Source organism: Eulemur rufifrons, chromosome 7 (genome assembly GCF_041146395.1).
Source record: "Eulemur rufifrons isolate Redbay chromosome 7, OSU_ERuf_1, whole genome shotgun sequence".
In the NCBI taxonomy this organism is placed as follows: domain Eukaryota; kingdom Metazoa; phylum Chordata; class Mammalia; order Primates; family Lemuridae; genus Eulemur; species Eulemur rufifrons.
The window spans coordinates 116257715-116275726 of record NC_090989.1 but is presented as its reverse complement, the minus strand read 5'-3'; the positions used below and the strand labels follow the sequence as shown (position 1 = coordinate 116275726).

The following is an 18012-nucleotide window of genomic DNA, read 5'->3' as shown; positions in this document are numbered from 1 at the left end:
CCCACTCACGCCTTTGCAGGGAGGGTCGGTTTGACCCAGAGGTGATGGCAGTGGGGAGAGGCCTCAAGGTTTTAGCCACTTGCTGGTTTTTGGAAAAATCAGCTCAGGGAGACACACAGTGTCTTAAAATCTGGGTGGAAACTGCCTCCTTAAAGCCAGTGGCGGGGGGCAGGACCACATTTCCCCGCTGGGATGCTGTGGGTCAGTGGACCTGTCCATGTGCATCTTGTCCATCTGATCCACATGGAGCTCATGGAAGTTGGTTCTCCTGATCCCCAGGCCCAGGCTATGATCTTTGCTAGCATGTCTTTATATCATAAATGCTCCGCATCTCTCCTTTGGTGCTCTACTACCTCCTCTGGATGACAAGAGGTTGAGAACAGCGACTTGAGGACTTTGAAGTAAGCAGTGACATAGAGCACTTTTTTGAAGTGGAAAAATTTGTGACTCACTCCAGAGCCTCATGACTTTTGATCACAAGGGCCACTGCATCATACTTGTCAATGACAAAGCAAGTGTCTGGCTTGAAACCAAAGTTTTGAAGGGTCTGTTTTCAAGCGCTGTGCAGGATTGAGATGGTTGGGGTGGCACCCACCTGTCTGGGTGGCTGTGCCCCCAGGAAGTGTCCGTGCAGCAAGCCTAGAGTTTGCCTTCACTTAGATTTGAAAGGGACTAAGGGCTAATTTTTAAAAAGGGTTTTAAATTATTAAGAGGGAGAATGGCAGCAGTTAGAGAATGGGGATTGAAGAGTCAATGCTGATTCATGAAGCAGATGAAACGATGCCCATTCTGTGACCCTTCCTGCCTGGGGCCCCAGCATCTCGTTTCATTTTTTTCCTGAGCCAAGCGCTCCTCGGGCCCTCAGTTTTCTTTTCTTCCTCTAAAGTCCACTGTGTGTATTACCTGCCTCAACTTGCCGGGGCCTGATTGTTCCATAATCCTTTCTCTTCGGCTTCCTTGTTACTAGTCTCTAACCTACGACCCTCTCCCTATGCCTCACCTAAGTCCCAGCCCCCGGGGGCTGATCTCAGAGTGCTACTGGGAAACATTCTGGAAGGAACTAATTTCCATTGGGATGGGAATGATTGCTGCCACATTTCATCCCCACAGAAGTACACATATGCTCTTTAAAACAAAGATTCATCAACCCCAGGGGTCTCTCCATGGTGGAACTCCAGGCAACATGGCAAGATTAAGGATGCTGGGCTGATACAAAAGATGTTTGGGGGAACTCCGTGACAACTGCCTAATCCACTGCCAGTAAATCTCATCCTGCTGGATCCCAGGATTCTAAAAATCTGGCATCTGGATTAGTATATGTTCCTCTGAGGTAGGAGTTCTGGATCTTGCAGGAATTGTGAAACCTTGGCATTGTTTATTTTATTTCTCAGCAACCTCTCAGCTATGTCCTAACGTGCCATATGCCTTTTATGGGATGTTTTAAAATGTATAACACAAATGCAAGTGAATTAAAATAAATTCCATATTGTGAGAGATTTTAAAATAAGAGCATTGCTATAGTGGTTGAGATAATTATAGATACCCTGTGGCATTTTCTAAGATGGGATTGAGAAGCACTGATGCAGCAAATCAAGTCATGGGGTTGGAAATTAAAAATAGGTAAAGAAGGAATTCTGGCTCTACAGATAAAGATACAATGAATATAGCATTTCTCAAATCTGTTCCTGAAGTGGTGAATTTAAGGAAGGACTGAGTTTCACTGAACACCTTCCAAACTGCTCTGATCTCATTGACTACCATTTATTGATGCTTGCTCTGTGCCAGGCACGCCGCGTGTGGGAGACCATTCTCTCATCTCTGCCAGTCCTTCCCAGTGGGTAAAACGAGGCAGGAGACTGAGGTCCATGGCTTGCTCAGGGTCACACAGCAAACCATGGCTAGGATCTGCCCTATTATGCCATGCTGCTTCTTTGATGAGCTTGCTAATTAATACTTTCAAATTTTAATTTTTTTAAATTTAGAGATCAGAATTATCACTGAAATGCAAAATATCCATAGTCTTGATGAAACCCTGTAAAGTTTTCAAATCTCCACTCTGCTCAAGCTCTGTCTTCTTCTTGTCTTACTTCTGCTCAGGCTGCAGTAACAAAATACCACAGGCTGGGTGGCTTAACCAATAGAAATTTGCTTTCTCACAGTTAAGGAGGTTGGGTAATCCAAAATCAAGTGCCGCCGATTCAGTCCCTAGTGAGAGGTCCCTTCCTGGCGCGGGGAGGGCCTCCGTCTCCGTTCCTCTCGTGGCAGAGAGCGCGAGCTCTGGAGTCCAGTCTCCTTGTAAGGAACCAGCCCTATCAAATTAGTGCCTGACCCTTGTGACTTCAGTTAACCTTATTTGCTTCCTAAAGATCCTATTTCCAAATATATTGGGATTAGGATTTCAAAATATGAATTTGGTGAGGTAGCGGGAGACACAATTTAGTCCATGGTATTCCTCTACTGAAGAAATAAACGTTAAAAATTTGAAGACAGCCTACTGATGATCAAAGCCCCAGCTCACCTGGACAGTTGCCCTTCCCCTGAAGGGAGCCCTAGTGAGCAGAGTGTAGGAAACCCTGGCAACACCCATACTAGCAATCCGGTGTGACATATAGTCCAGCCCACAGATCCCTTTCTCCTCACTAGGCTTCCTGCATAGACAGAACCTTACCAGAAGCGTCTTGGGTGTAAATCACTTGATGTCCAGAATGCACATACGTGATAGAGTCTCCTCCCTGGGAAGCCACCCTGGTTCACCCTGCTGGGGGACTTACCTCTCCCCTCTGCTCCCCAGACTCCATGCAGAACTCCAACCCAGGACTTGCGGTACCACAATCACCCATCTGTCCTGCCCACCTGCTCACTTTGTGCTGAGCTCCAGGAGGGCAGGACAGGGTCTTGCTCATCTCCAGCTCTTCCGTGTGTGTTACAGGCCTGAGCACATGGCTGGGGCCCAGTAAATGTTTGCATGATGGTGAATGGATGTTGAGATCAAAAGAAAGGAGAGCTGAAGTGGGGGAAGGGAGGAAGAACAAGGGAGAGAGGAAAAAATCCAATCTTTTAAAACCTCCTGGTGATTAACTGATCTTTTGATTCATTTGATTGAGCATTTAAAAATTCTTAAATGTTGCCATTTTTAACTCTCTGAATCTCAAATGTTGTTCATCTTTGATTTTGATATCTTATTTCAAGATCTTACTAGATTTACCACCTTTTTTTTTTCCGCTATCTGTAACTTACAGAACTTTCTGGCTTTGTCCAGCAAGAACTCAGCCAGTCTAATGTATTGTTTGTTATTTAAACTCCTGGCCCGCCTTGGGAATTCTAGGAGCATAATATCTGTGCCAATGCCTGATGAGGACTCATTGATTTTTTTATCCAGCAGTTTATTCGGGGCACAAACTGTGTGCCAGGCTCTGTGCTGGTTAGCTGGGTCAGCAGCTAAAATAGGAGTCTCTGCTCTCTAGAGTTTCCATGATAATGAATCAAACAAACACATGAACAGTTTACAATCTCATGCAGTATGTACTGGGGCAGAAGCCGGGGGGCCAGGTCAGGGAGTCTGTGAGAGCCCATCTGGGGACACCTGACCTGGACCTGGGGATAAAAGCCTGGGGAAGCCGCTGGCGGGAGGAACGAGTGGGCGGAACGTGGAGTGCTCCGCAGCGCAGCCCAGGCAGCCATGCTGGCAGAGCAGCAGCGAGAGGAGGCTGTTGTCAGGGAATGTGAGCGCTGGTGGTGGCAGGGCACAGGCATGGGGGCAGAAGGAGGAGACTTTGGCAGGCACTAGAAGCCAAGTGTGGAGGAACAGGTGGAAATTGAATCCCACGTGGCTTCTTACAACACAGTATTGAGTTGGTTCTTTATCCCCAGTGGAATGGGCCAAGGCTGAAGCATCTGCTACTCAGCACAAGACTGACAGTGTTAAAGGTAGGCAAATGCGAAGAATGCTAGTATGACAGCCATCAAATTTATCAAGTTTAAGCAAACATGGCTCCGGCCAGGTCATTCGATGGGCCTGGTGGCAGGAGCTGTGTTAGAGCCAGGGTCTCCCCACTTCCTGCCTCCACAGCCAGGCCAGGAAACCCAGCCCCAGACAGGTGTGTTTGAATAGCCAGCTCCTCACAGCACTGAAACCAGTCGCGGGGTGCAGGATGGTTCTCACGTAGCACCTCAGGAGTGCCCAGGGAGCAAGGCGGTTTCCACAGAGGCACTGGGTGCTTTTGTCAGCCCGGCCCTCTGTCCCACACTTCAGCAGGCCTTGGCCAAGGTGATGGACAGCCAGGTAAATCCATTACCAGGCAGCTCCAGGAGATGCCTCTGACAATCCAGTGCATCTCGCTAAAGTGATCATAACGATGAGGAAAACATCATTTTAATGGGATTTTTACTTATGATCCGCTGATACAAACCCCTCGAGCCTGCAGTGAGTTATATGCCTACCCAGAGAGGAGCAGAGGAGACTGCCCAGCTGCCAGCACACACAGGAAAGTTTACTAATTTGCTGCTCCTCCTGGCTTTAATATCATTTGGACGTGGTTGACTCAGTGTCGCAAATTCTAATGATCTTCCCTTTGGACCTGTCGGTGCTTGGAGGGGAATCTGCTGATGCTTTACTCTATGCTCCCCTTATGGGAAGATATAGCTTGAGTGACAGCCTTAATCAACCAGCAAGAGCACAGATGCCCCAGCTCATATGAGGAAAATAAGTGCATCTCTGATAAAATCCAATGAGCATAAGATATGAAAGTCAAGTTCATTCAGTCGGCCAATTGTCCTCTCTATGCCAGAACCTATAGTAGGCACCGTGGAGAGAGAGAAGAAGGCACAACTCTACCCTGGGAAGCTCAGGGCCCTGCCCCTTTTATACCCAGTTTATGTACCCTGGGGACCATTCTCCTGCAAGAATCCCAAGCGCTAACAATTGTGGGTGGGAAGAAGCAGCAAGAATGAGTAAAGATACCTGGCTGGGTGAGCCAGATGCCTGACTGGGTGAATTAAAGATTTAGCTGCAAAAAACATTAAAATAAAGTGGCAAAATAAAGATTCAGCCATCACACAGCTCTAGACCATACAAGAATCCATGCCCGGTGCTGCACTTCCAGTTGTTCAGAAGTTGGAAATCAGATCTCCGTGTAAAATATACCAATTGTTAATATTTTCTCATTTAAAAAAGGATATCATCAGGCCAAAAAACATTCTCCAGTCCACTTTTACCCTCTGGTCACCAGTTTGAGACTACTGATTAAAACAAAACTATTATTTGATACAAGAAAACTACATAATAACATGTCTATTTGAGAAGTTTGGTTTTTCTTAAAAGAGACTCGGTTGTTTTTTGTAAACATGTCCCATTCTCCATGCCCCCTGCCCCTCGCCCATAGAGAATGCTGGACTCCCTGCATGGGGGAGCTTGTCAGGTCCCCAGTAGCCCCTCAGCACACCCAGAGGGTCCGCTGGTGTCGACAGCGGTATCCCTTCTCTAACACAAAGGAGAGAGCAAGCCACGGGCCCACGTTCCCCAGAGCCAGGATTTGAGCACATTTGTCTTGGGCCACAGGCTTTGCCTGTCAAATCCATTCTACTTGCTTAGAATTCTAAAGCTCCTGGAAGAAACTAAAAGTGAATAAGTCCTTTATTCTTGGTGAGGAAAGAGTGCTAGAATGATGCAGAGTCAGTTTACTTGCATCTGCTCATTCAGCCACACGGAGAGTCAAATAGATTAGTTCAATCATTATTATAGCCAAGTGCCAAGGAGTTAATTGGAGAATGGTCAGTGCAGTTCAGACTGGTCATCCTAATGAGCAAAATAATTGGGCATTGTCAGCACTCTAATTCTGCTGTTAAAGACTAACTCTTGGGTGCATTGGCCATGTGTCTTCCAACGCAGTAACACCACCCTGCTCGGCATCCCTGCCTGTCCCCTGCCTTCAGTAAGGCCCGCGTTCCTTTAAGAACAGATGTCCTAAACAGAGGGGAAAGAATGCCTAGGACCTCTTTCTTCTCTCTTTCAGGCAGAATCTCAAATGACTTTTTCCAAGATGCCATCTTACAAGGTTGTTCTGGGTAAATAATGTATGTGGGGAGGGTCATGGATACCCTCCCCACATACTCTCACTTTCCTCTCACTTGGATGTGCAAAGAAAACCCAGATTCTTTATGTCTCTGTAATATACATATGGGCTCCCTGACAAGCCCCCAGTCCTCTCGGAGTCCCTCTCCTTTCCTCTTTCTGTCTCCAAGACAGCTTCTAAACATTCGGGGAGAGGTGGCTTCCATGGCTGCATGGTGTTGGCAGAGAAGGGCTCTCAGACCCACATGGGACACTCTAGGTCCTTTGGGGTCAGAACTGTGCAGTGGCTGAATCATCTGCTTCTGGAAAGGTGGCTGCTGACATACTTGGCCCATTCATTCTGCTTCCTTTGAGAGAGGTGCCGACGTGCTGGCACCCGGCACTGCGGCCCTTACCCGAGCCGCGCTCCTCCAGTTGGAAGCCCCTCTGCGGCAGCCTTTTGTCATGCCCCAGGTCCCAGCTGTGCGGCTGCCCTGATTACCTCTATGGCGTGCTGCCCTACCTGGGCACCTCTGGGCCCCCTGGTAGCCTCTGTGGCAGAGACAATAATGACTCCCAAAGATGTCCACCTCCCAATCCCGGAAATCTGTGAATGTGTTGCCTTATATGGCAAAAAAGCTATTTGCATGTGTGACTAAGTTAAGGATCTTGAGATAGAGAGGTTATTCTGTATTATCCTTTTTTTTTAATTTCAGAATATTACGGGTGTACAAACACTTTGGTTACATGAATTGCTTTTGTACAGTTTGAGTCAAAGTCATACGTGGGTCCATCACCCATACAGTGTGCATCATACCTGTTGGGTGTGAATTTACCCATCCTCTCCTCCCCCCCGCCGGCCTGCTTGATTTCTGTCGAACTTTACTACCATATGTACACATGAGTGTTGATCTATAAGTTTCAATTTAGTAGTGAGTACATACGGTTTCTTCCATTCCTGTGATGCTACATATGAGCCCAATGTGCTGACAGGTGTCCTTGTAAGTGGGGAGGGAGAGGGTTATGCTGGAGAAGGGGAGGTAAAGATGGAAGCAGAGGTCGGAGTGATGTAAGGCCACCAGCCCAGGAACGCAGCCGAGTCTGGCAACTGGAGAAGGGGAGACAGATCCTCTGGTGCCCCCTCCGGAAGGGATGCGGCCCTGCTAACGCCTCAACAATAGTCCAGTGAAACTCAGCTCGGACTTCTGACCTCCAAAACTTCAAGATAATAAATGTGTGCTGTTTTAAGCCACAAAGTTTGTAAGGATTGTTGCAGCAGCAATAGGAAACTAACACATCACTCATGAGCCTTGGGGAGCTGCCTCAGGCCCATAAATCAAGCCACCTCTCATCTCCCCACACCTTATTGAGGTGACCTTGGGCCAGGGTTTCTGAGCAGACACGTGGACTCTCTGTACACCAGTGTGTGGTTCCTCTGCCACAGGTCTCCGGAGAGCCCTCCCCTGGAGCATGGGCCCTGGCAGGGCGGGAGAAAGAGGCTCTGCCTCGTGGCCCGTTCGCTGCTTGCTCCTGGCTTGTCACCAGGCTGGCTTCTTCACGAGTCTTGGGACTAGGATTCCCAAGGGGCTGAGTTCGGCCTTTCCTTTTTCTCTAAGCCATGTTCTTCTTCTAGCCTAAGCTGCCTGGTCTCCTCACCTGCCATGAGACGTGGAAGAGGAAATTTTTGTTTTTAAAGAAGAAACTCTGAGTCCTCTGTGATTGGTTCTGTAAATGCTAACCAAACAGAAAATTCTCTTTCTCTTCACAGAGCCTCACCTGCAAGCTTAAAGTTGACAAAACTGATATGAGAATTAGATTTTCTAAACAATATCTGCCCTTTCCCTGAAGCGCAGGAACCAGGCTAAGCCGGCCAGTCCCTCGTGCAGGGCACCCGGGGCACCACTGTGCCTTTCTGCTGTCTGCCCCAGGGCCTCCTCCTAGGCAGCGTGAGCCTGCTTGGCTCCAGGGAGCACAGTCCGGAAGTGTGGCAGTGTTATCGCTCTTGGGAGCACCTTCTGTCCCAAAAGGGGTGCAAGAGCAGCCCTTCTCAGAGGTGAGGAGCAGTTCTGGGCAACACCCTCACTTTCTCAGGGGTCCCAGTGGAGAGAAGCTCCCACTGCACACAGTGATGACCTTAACAATGCCGCCTTGGATTGCCTTTTCCTCCTTCCCTGACTTACTCTCTACACTTCATCTTTCCTTCTCCCTAGAATCACTTTCCAAATGAACTGTCTACCCTAGCTCACCCCTGCAGCACAGGCAAAACTTCAGATCTGTAACGGGCAGTTAACAAATAGTGACTGCTATGATTACTGGCAAGAAAGAGACTTCTGCAGAGTTCCAGAGGCCAAACCACAACTAAAAGAAGGAAGTCACCAAGAGACCAAAGTGAAATAAATAAAAGGAAAGAAGTTTAACAAAGTGCAGATCAGTGTTGCTGTATGTTGGTGGAACTTATTGCATACCTAACAATAGTAAAATCTGATCAGTAGATAATTCCATTTGTGTCTTATTGTGGGCATACTCTCTGCAAACCCGCTGAGAGTTTCCATAGCTTGATTTAGCAGTGCATCTTGAGCCATTTGCTTGAAAAGCTGATTTTTCAGGGTTTTCTCAGATTTGCATTATTATTCAAAGGATATTCTTTTATTTTTCTTCTGAAGAGCCTGTGCTAAAGGAGAATCCAAACTCTCAGTGAATACAGAGCTGTGGGGATGTCATTCTTTCCCTGCTGCAATATCACTGACTTCTGCTTTCGCGTCCCCACTCGAACTCTGAGGCCACACAACCGTTAAATCCCAACAAATCAAAGATACTAATTATTCTATGTCTTTCTCCCTCTACTGGCAGACCTGGCTCCTCTCTGGTCTCTCTTCCCCTGACAAGCACCTGCTCAGCAATTCCTTTTGCTCCTGTGAAATCATTATTTGCGTTGTAGCCTGTACATCTGCCCAAAGGCAACGAATGCATGTTTTCAGCAGATAATCCCTAAAGCATATTTAAAATCAGTGTTAAAAAGAAGGAAATAATGTCAACATTAAAAAGATTGTTATTTTACTGTTAAAAAGAAAGAAAGAATGTTAACGCAATTAAAATGCTTAGGAAATCAAATAACGTATTCAATAATAAATGAAGTTGCTCAAAACTTCATGAAGTGGTCCCGATGGAAGCAACATGAACTCAGTCACTGCACTGGCTGTGTCGTGCTCCTGTCTTTCTAGTATTCTCCAGGGGTTGGTGCTGGTAGGAGGGGAGGGAGACTTCTCCTTGGCATAGAAGCCAAATATTTGCTTTCTTTATATGAAAGATAGTTTTCTCTGCCACTTCTACACGATGGAAAGTGGATTGATTCACTTCAGTGAATATCCAAGAGGACAAGAATATGCCAATATTCCTGGTGTTGAGAACCTAAGTGTTTAGAACTGGGCATGCATGTCCATTCAGAAACAGATTCCAAGTTCAGCTCATCAGGAATCACGTTTTAGAAATTGGCAAAATTGAATCTCACTATAAAATGGCCAATTCCAATGCAAATCTCCCTTCCCTAGGAGACATGATACAAAGGCACTAGCCACTGTGAAGTCCTTGTGCAGTGAGAAGGAGACTTGGAACCAGCATTACTTAAGTTCTTACTTCGTGCTGGGTACTCTTTAAAAATTCTAACAAAAATCTTGCAGCTTAGGCATAGCATCTGGGTTAGGGATGAAGGACAAGAGACATAGCAGGATGCTCTCCTCATCTCTCATCTGAGAAGTACAAGAACCTTGTAGATGATCTCAAAACATAGAAACTCCAAGAGGGGAAAAGGCACCACTCTTGAAATGGGGAATTTACAACCTTAGTGAATATTCAAGATGACAAGAATATGCCAATATCCCCAATGTTTAGAACCTAAGCATTTAGAACTGGGCATGGATATCCATCCAGAAACAGATTCCAAGTTCAGCTCATCAGGAATCCTGTTTTAGCATATTTTGAAACAAAGATCAGCTTGCTCCCTAGGAAAGGTGCTGAGAGGGCCACTCATCCCATAAAACAGGAGAAGACAGTGGAGCTGACTTCCCAGGGAAGACCAGTCCTTTGAGGAAGTCTTGAAAAGCAATAACCCTGGAGGTCCAGCAGTGAGATTAATTTGCGCCACCATCTCTGCTTACTCCCGATCTCCTACAAGTCATTTGTTTCCATCCTTAATGTCTAAACATGCAAATATTGCTGCACTTACTGCTCATTAGTTTAACTAAAGGAAGTGCCCTTTAATTGTGCCTCCAAATAATGAACCTCCTCCATCACCTTGACAATCGGTGCATATTTAGAAGGAAGGAAGGCCTCATTATGAAGCAGCTACTGCGTTCCTTGGTTACTTAGACGATGGTAGCTTCCCTTAGGCAACAGAAATGGGAGTCAAAAGACAAACCTTGTGATTATACTAATTCCTTGTGGCCTTGGGTGCAAGAATAGCAAAGTTAGCCACTAACATATTACATGTGAGTGGAAAGAAGGAAACTAGCATTTTTGGAGAGGCTATTGTGTGCCAATCCCTAAACTCTTGATTTACAAATGTTAGGTCTAAGCTATACGGTTCCTTTTGAACTTAAATCTTAATTCCATTCCATAAATACTAAAATTGAGGCTCTAAAAGATTAAGTAATTTGCTTAAGGTATTGGACCAAGTCCATCCTTCTCCAAAGCTCATGTTGTTTCCCATTATGTTCTTGTCTTGTTGAGAAGATTTACATAGCTGGGCAGAACTGGGTATCCACCAAGTCTTCATATATTTCTTCCTTTGTTGATCTCAGCAGAAACTCACAGAGATAGTTTGCTGCTGTGCAATTCCCAATGGCACAGACACACTGGACAGTGCTATCTGGGAACCTGCCTGCATGGCTCAGAAGAATAAAACACAGTGTGCCATAGGCAGGCAAGCCGTTTCCACCATCTGACTAGCCGATTACCTATTCATCTTTCAAGACCATACTCAGATGGAGGAAGATGGCGGAATGGTGGTGACCTCCTGGATTCGTGCTCCCGGAGTGGAAGGCATGGGTCTCGGACTGCCACAACGCTAGAGGTTCACTCCCCCACAAGAATGGAGGTGTGAACCCACGGAGAATCAGTGTGGGACAGAGAGAGAGCGAGAAAGGACTGAGGTGATCGGGAAATACATCGCGAAAAACTAGAGAGTGCGGAGGGTCATCAGAGAAGGGAGCGCGGGGCGGTTGTACCCACCTCACCAGAGAGTGGGGTGGGTTCAGCCCCACAGGAAAGCATCTTGTTCCCCCTCTGACCTCCACACCCACTCAATTGGGGATCTGCCCAAAGTCGGCGCAGAATTGCCGCGGGAGACGTGAGCTCTGCAGAGGAGACATTGGCGGGAGGCATTTTGGACCCTAGAACGCTGTGCGTTGTGCGCGGCTGAGGCGCCTAGCAACTGTCTCCTATACGCGGGCTGCGGGGCTGCCTCCCTCCCGGCTCGAGCAGACGCCGATCTGTCTCGTTTAGGCGGGGCTGGGTTCTCCCGGTCTCGGCTCCTCTGGCCTCTGCCGGTCGCTGAGCGTTCAACCCCAGTGACAGTGCTGCAGACGGGCGGTCGCCATTGTTGGGTTTTGCACCCTAAACCCGGTGAAGTGATTGGGTACCGGGCGGCTCCCTTCCCTAGTCCACGGACCGACTAGGAGCTAAGCCTTTGTGTGAACACTGAGTGGTTCCCCAGTCACGAGAGAGTCCAGCGTGGACCTTGCGGACATTGGGGCGGGGAGGACCATCGCCCACGGGAACTGCAGCAGCTGGGGCGCTGGGCAAACGAGGGCGCCGCTCCCCTCCCCCTATCCACTGTCTTTCTCGCAGAGAGAGACTGAAACCACCTCGGGAGAGGAAGAGGAGCAGCCCCCCCAGCGGAGGTAGCAAAACCCTGAACAACACGCGAAGGGCTCCCCCTAGCGACAGAGGAGGCAGCTTACCTGGCGCTCACGGCCTGCCCCTTTCCAGACTAAAGCTGAAAGAAGGAATCTTAAGGATTCATCCAGATGGGAAGGGCTCAGCAAAAGAACTCTGGAAGTATAAAGAATCAAGCTGAAACTTCACCCTCAAAGAGGATTACTAGTTCACCACCAATTAACACAAACCAGATTCCAAATAGCAACATGTCACAGGAAGAATTTCAAACATGGATCATAAACACGCTGAACAGCATGCAAGTAAAAATGGATAATCAACATAAAGAAACCACAAAAAAGATCCAGGACTTGGAAGAAAAATTCACCAAAGAAATTGAAATACTGAAGAAAAATCAAACTGAACTCCTGGAAATGAAGAATTTATTCAAGGAGCTACAAAACACAGTGGAAAGTCTCAAGAGCAGGGTAGATCAAACAGAAGAAAGAATCTCAGAGATCGAAGATAACACTTTCCAATTAAATAAGTCAGTTACAGAGTTAAAACAAAGAAACATGAGAATTAACCACAGTCTACAAGAAATGTGGGATTACGTGAAGAAGCCTAACGTCAGAGTTATCGGCATTCCTGAGGGTGAAGAAGACAATAAGCAAGGGTTGAATAAACTATTTGAAGATATAATTGAGGAAAATTTCCCAGGCCTAGCCAAATCTCTAGATATACAGGTTCAAGAAGCTCAAAGAACCCCTGGGAGATTCATACCAAATAGGAAGACACCACGTCATGTAGTCATTAGACTGACCAAAATATCCACTAAAGAGGCCCTTCTTCGAGCTGTAAGGAGAAAGAATCAAGTAACATACAAAGGAAAGTCCATCCGAATCACGCCAGATTTCTCAACTGAAACCTTACAAGCAAGAAGAGATTGGGGCCCCATTCTCACTCTTCTGAAACAGAATAATGCCCAGCCTAGAATCCTGTATCCAGCTAAGCTCAGTTTTATATATGAAGGTGAAATTAAGACATTCTCAGATAAACAGAAACTTAGGGAATTCACCAAGACAAGACCAGCTCTCCAAGAAGTACTCAAAACAGAGTTACACATGGTCCAGCACAAGAAGGACCCTCGAATGTAATCAAGTAGACCTACCATTCGATCCAGCAATCCCATTACTGGGCATCTACCCAGAAGAACAAAAGTCATTCTATAAAAAAGACACCTGCACCCGAATGTTTATAGCAGCACAATTCACAATCGCAAAGATATGGAAACAACCCAAATGCCCATCGATTCATGAATGGATTAGCAAAATGTGGTATATGTATACCATGGAATATTACTCAGCTATTAGAAATGATGGCGATATGGCATCTCTTTGGTTCTCCTGGAGTGAGCTGGAACCCATTCTATTAAGTGAAGTATCCCAAGAATGGAAAAACAAGCACCACATGTACTCACCAGCAAACTGGTTTCCCTGAGAGCACATTTGGGATTCACACCAATTGGGTATTGGACAGAGGTCGGGGCTGGGTGGAAGGGATGGGTGTATACCTACTTGATGAGTGCGATGCGCACTGCCTGGGGAATGGACACGTTTGAAGTTCTCTCTGGGGGGGATGGGGTGGGGGGAGGGGAGGAGTGCACACCTACATGATGAGAGTGATGTGCACTGTCTAGGAAATGGACACAACTAAAGCTCAGACTCGGGGGGATGGGGAGGCATGGGCAATGTATATAGCCTGATCTTTTGTACCCCCTTGATGAGCTGAAAAACAAACAAAAATAAAATAAAAAAAAAAAAAAAAAAAAAAACCCAGTTATCATAATGGCTCAAGAGAGAAAACAGATCAATGAAATTCAACCCAACTTGAGGAAAAGCAATCTGTCTCACCTATCAGTTCTCTCATTAAATGTGAATGGATTGAATTCCCCACTCAAGAGACATAGACTGGCCCAATGGATAAAAAAATATAAGCCAAGTATCTGCTGTCTTCAGGAAACTCATCTAACCTGCAAGGATGCATTTAGGCTGAAGATAAAAGGATGGAAATCAATATTCCAAGCAAATGGAACCCAAAAGAAAGCTGGCATGGCGGTTCTAATCTCCGATAACGTAGTTTTTAAATCAACAAAAGTAAAGAAAGACAAAGATGGTTACTATATACTGGTGAAGGGTACAATTCAACAAGAAGACATAACTATACTTAATATATATGCACCCAACCTAGGTGCACCCAGATTCATAAAGCAAACCCTACTTGATCTCAACCAAATGATAGATAACAACACGTTAGTAGCCGGAGATTTTAACACGCCACTGACAGTTCAGGACAGATCTTCCAAACAAAAAATAAACAAAGAAATAGTGGACTTAAATACAACGCTCGATCAAATGGGCCTGACTGATATCTACAGGACATTCTACCCAAAAACCACTGAATATACTTTCTTCTCATCAGCTCATGGGACATTCTCCAAGATTGACCATATCTTAGGTCATAAAGCATGCCTTAAAAAATTTAAAAATATAGAAATTATACCATGCATCTTCTCAGATCACAGTGGAATAAAAGTAACAATGAACCCTAACAGAAATCCTCACTTCTACTCAAAGTCATGGAAGCTAAATAACCTTCTCCTGAACAATCATTTTATAAATGAAGAAATCAAGTTGGAAATCAAAAGATTTTTTGAATTAAATGACAAAGGAGATACAACCTATCAAAATCTGTGGGACACAGCTAAAGCAGTCCTGAGAGGAAAATTTATTTCCATAAATGCTTATACCAAAAAGACAGAAAACTTACAATTAGACAATCTAATGAATAGACTCAAAGTGCTGGAGAAGGAAGAACAACCGATCCCAAACCCAGCAGAAGGAGAGAAATTATTAAGATTAAATCAGAACTAAATGAAAAGGACAACAATCAAACCATAAGGGAGATTAATAAAACCAAAAGTTGGTTCTTTGAAAAAATAAACAAAATTGACACACCTCTGGCTAGACTAACCAAGAACAGAAAAGAAAAATCTCTTATAACCTCCATCAGGAACACGAAAGGAGTAATCACGACTGATGCCACAGAGATACATGATACCATATATGAATTCTACAAAAATCTTTATGCACACAAATTAGAAAACCTGGAGGAAATGGACAAATTCCTAGAAACACACAGCCTTCCCAGGCTCAACCACGAAGAAGTAGAATTCCTAAATAGATCGATATCTAGATCTGAAATCGAAACAGCAATAAAAAACCTTCCCAAAAAGAAAAGCCCTGGACCAGATGGGTTCACACCTGAATTCTACCATACCTACAAAGAAGAACTGGTGCCCATCCTACATAAACTATTCTCCAATATAGAGAAGGATGGGATTCTCCCCAACACTTTTTACCAAGCCAACATAACCCTGATACCAAAACCAGGAAAGGATGCAACTAAAACAGAGAACTATAGACCAATTTCTCTTATGAATATAGATGCAAAAATTCTCAATAAAATTCTAGCAAATCGAATCCAAGTGCTTATCAAAAAAATAATCCATCACGACCAAGTGGGCTTCATCCCAGAGATGCAGGGATGGTTTAACATACGCAAATCTATAAATGTAATTCATCACATAAATAGAAGCAAAAATAAAGATCATATGATACTCTCAATAGATGCAGAAAAAGCATTCGACAAAATTCAACACCCTTTTATGATAAGAACACTCAAAAAAATAGGCATAGACGGGGCCTATCTAAAAATGATACAAGCCATATATGACAAACCCACAGCCAACATCATACTGAATGGGGAAAAACTGAAAGCATTCCCACTTCGAACTGGAACCAGACAAGGCTGCCCACTGTCCCCATTACTTTTCAACATAGTATTGGAAGTCCTTGCAAGAGCTATCAGGCAAGAGAGCAGAATCAAGGGAGTCCAAATAGGGACAGAAGAGATCAAACTCTCACTCTTTGCTGATGATATGATGTTATATCTAGAAAACCCCAAGATTTCAACCAAGAGACTCCTGGAATTGATTAATGAATTCAGCAAAGTCTCAGGATACAAAATCAATACACACAAATCAGAGGCATTCATATACGCCAATAACAGTCAAACGGAGAACCAAATTAAGGACTCAATACCCTTCAAAATAGCAACAAAGAAAATAAAATATCTAGGAATATATCTAACTAAGGAAGTAAAGGACCTCTATAGGGAGAACTATGAAACTCTGAGGAAGGAAATCGCAGAACATGTAAATAGGTGGAAAACCATACCATGCTCATGGATCGGTAGAATCAACATTGTTAAAATGTCTATACTGCCCAAAGTTATCTACAGATTCAATGCAATCCCTATTAAATTACCAACATCTTTTTTCACAGACATAGAAAAAATAATTTTACGCTTTGTATGGAACCAGAGAAGACCCCGTTTAGCAAAAGCAATATTAAACAACAAAAACAAAATGGGAGGTATTAATTTGCCAGACTTCAAACTTTACTACAAGGCTGTGGTTCTAAAAACAGCCTGGTACTGGCACAAGTGCCGAGACACAGACCAGTGGAACAGAACAGAAAATCCAAATATAAAACCATCCTCATATAGCCATCTAATCTTTGACAAAGCAGAAAAAAACATACTCTGGGGAAAAGATTCCTTATTTAATAAATGGTGCTGGGAAAACTGGATATCCACATGTAGAAGACTAAAACAGGACACACAGCTCTCACCCCTCACAAAAATCAAATCACGGTGGTTAACAGACTTAAACCTTAGGTCAGAAACTATTAGAATTCTAGAAGAAAACGTAGGTAAGACTCTTACAGACATTGGCCTAGGCAAAGAATTTATGAGGAAGACCCCTAAGGCAATCACAGCAGCAACAAAAATAAATAAATGGGACCTGATCAAATTAAAAAGCTTCTGCACAGCCAAAGAAACAGTCACAAGAGTAAATAGACAACCTACAGAATGGGAAAAAATTTTCGCATACTACACATCAGATAAAGGACTGATAACAAGAATCTATTTAGAACTCAGGAAAATCAGTAAGAAAAAATCGAACAACCCTATCAAAAAGTGGGCAAAGGACATGAATAGAAATTTTTCAAAAGAAGATATAAAAATGGCTAACAAACATATGAAAAAGTGTTCAACATCTCTAATCATCAGGGAAATGCAAATCAAAACCACAATGAGATATCACTTAACTCCAGTGAGAACGGCCTTTATCAAAAAGTCCCAAAACTATACATGTTGGCGTGGGTGTGGAGAGACAGGTACTCTCATACACTGCTGGTGGGACTGTAAACTAGTGCAGCCCCTGTGGAAAGCAATGTGGAGATACCTTAAACAGATTCAAGTAGACCTACCATTCGATCCAGCAATCCCATTACTGGGCATCTACCCAGAAGAACAAAAGTCATTCTATAAAAAAGACACCTGCACCCGAATGTTTATAGCAGCACAATTCACAATCGCAAAAATGTGGAAACAACCCAAATGCCCATCGATTCATGAATGGATTAGCAAAATGTGGTATATGTATACCATGGAATATTACTCAGCTATTAGAAATGATGGCGATATGGCATCTCTTTGGTTCTCCTGGAGTGAGCTGGAACCCATTCTATTAAGTGAAGTATCCCAAGAATGGAAAAACAAGCACCACATGTACTCACCAGCAAACTGGTTTCCCTGAGTGCACATTTGGGATTCACACCAATTGGGTATTGGACAGAGGTCGGGGCTGGGTGGAAGGGATGGGTGTATACCTACTTGATGAGTGCGATGCGCACTGCCTGGGGAATGGACACGTTTGAAGTTCTCTCTGGGGGGGATGGGATGGGGGGAGGGGAGGAGTGCACACCTACATGATGAGAGTGATGTGCACTGTCTAGGAAATGGACACAACTAAAGCTCAGACTCGGGGGGATGGGGAGGCATGGGCAATGTATATAGCCTGATCTTTTGTACCCCCTTAATGAGCTGAAAAACAAACAAAAAATAAAAATAAAATAAAAAAAAAAAAAAAAAAAAGACCATACTCAAGGGTCACATCCTTGATA

General features: G+C 44.7%; 1 protein-coding gene across 1 annotated transcript in view; it reads left to right on the top strand.

Annotated features, from left to right (window-relative positions):
- The window catches only part of CLSTN2 (calsyntenin 2), a 359457-nt gene that overhangs the window by 279014 nt on the left and 62431 nt on the right, over window positions 1–18012 (top strand). The gene's annotated exons all lie outside the window — the stretch shown is intronic.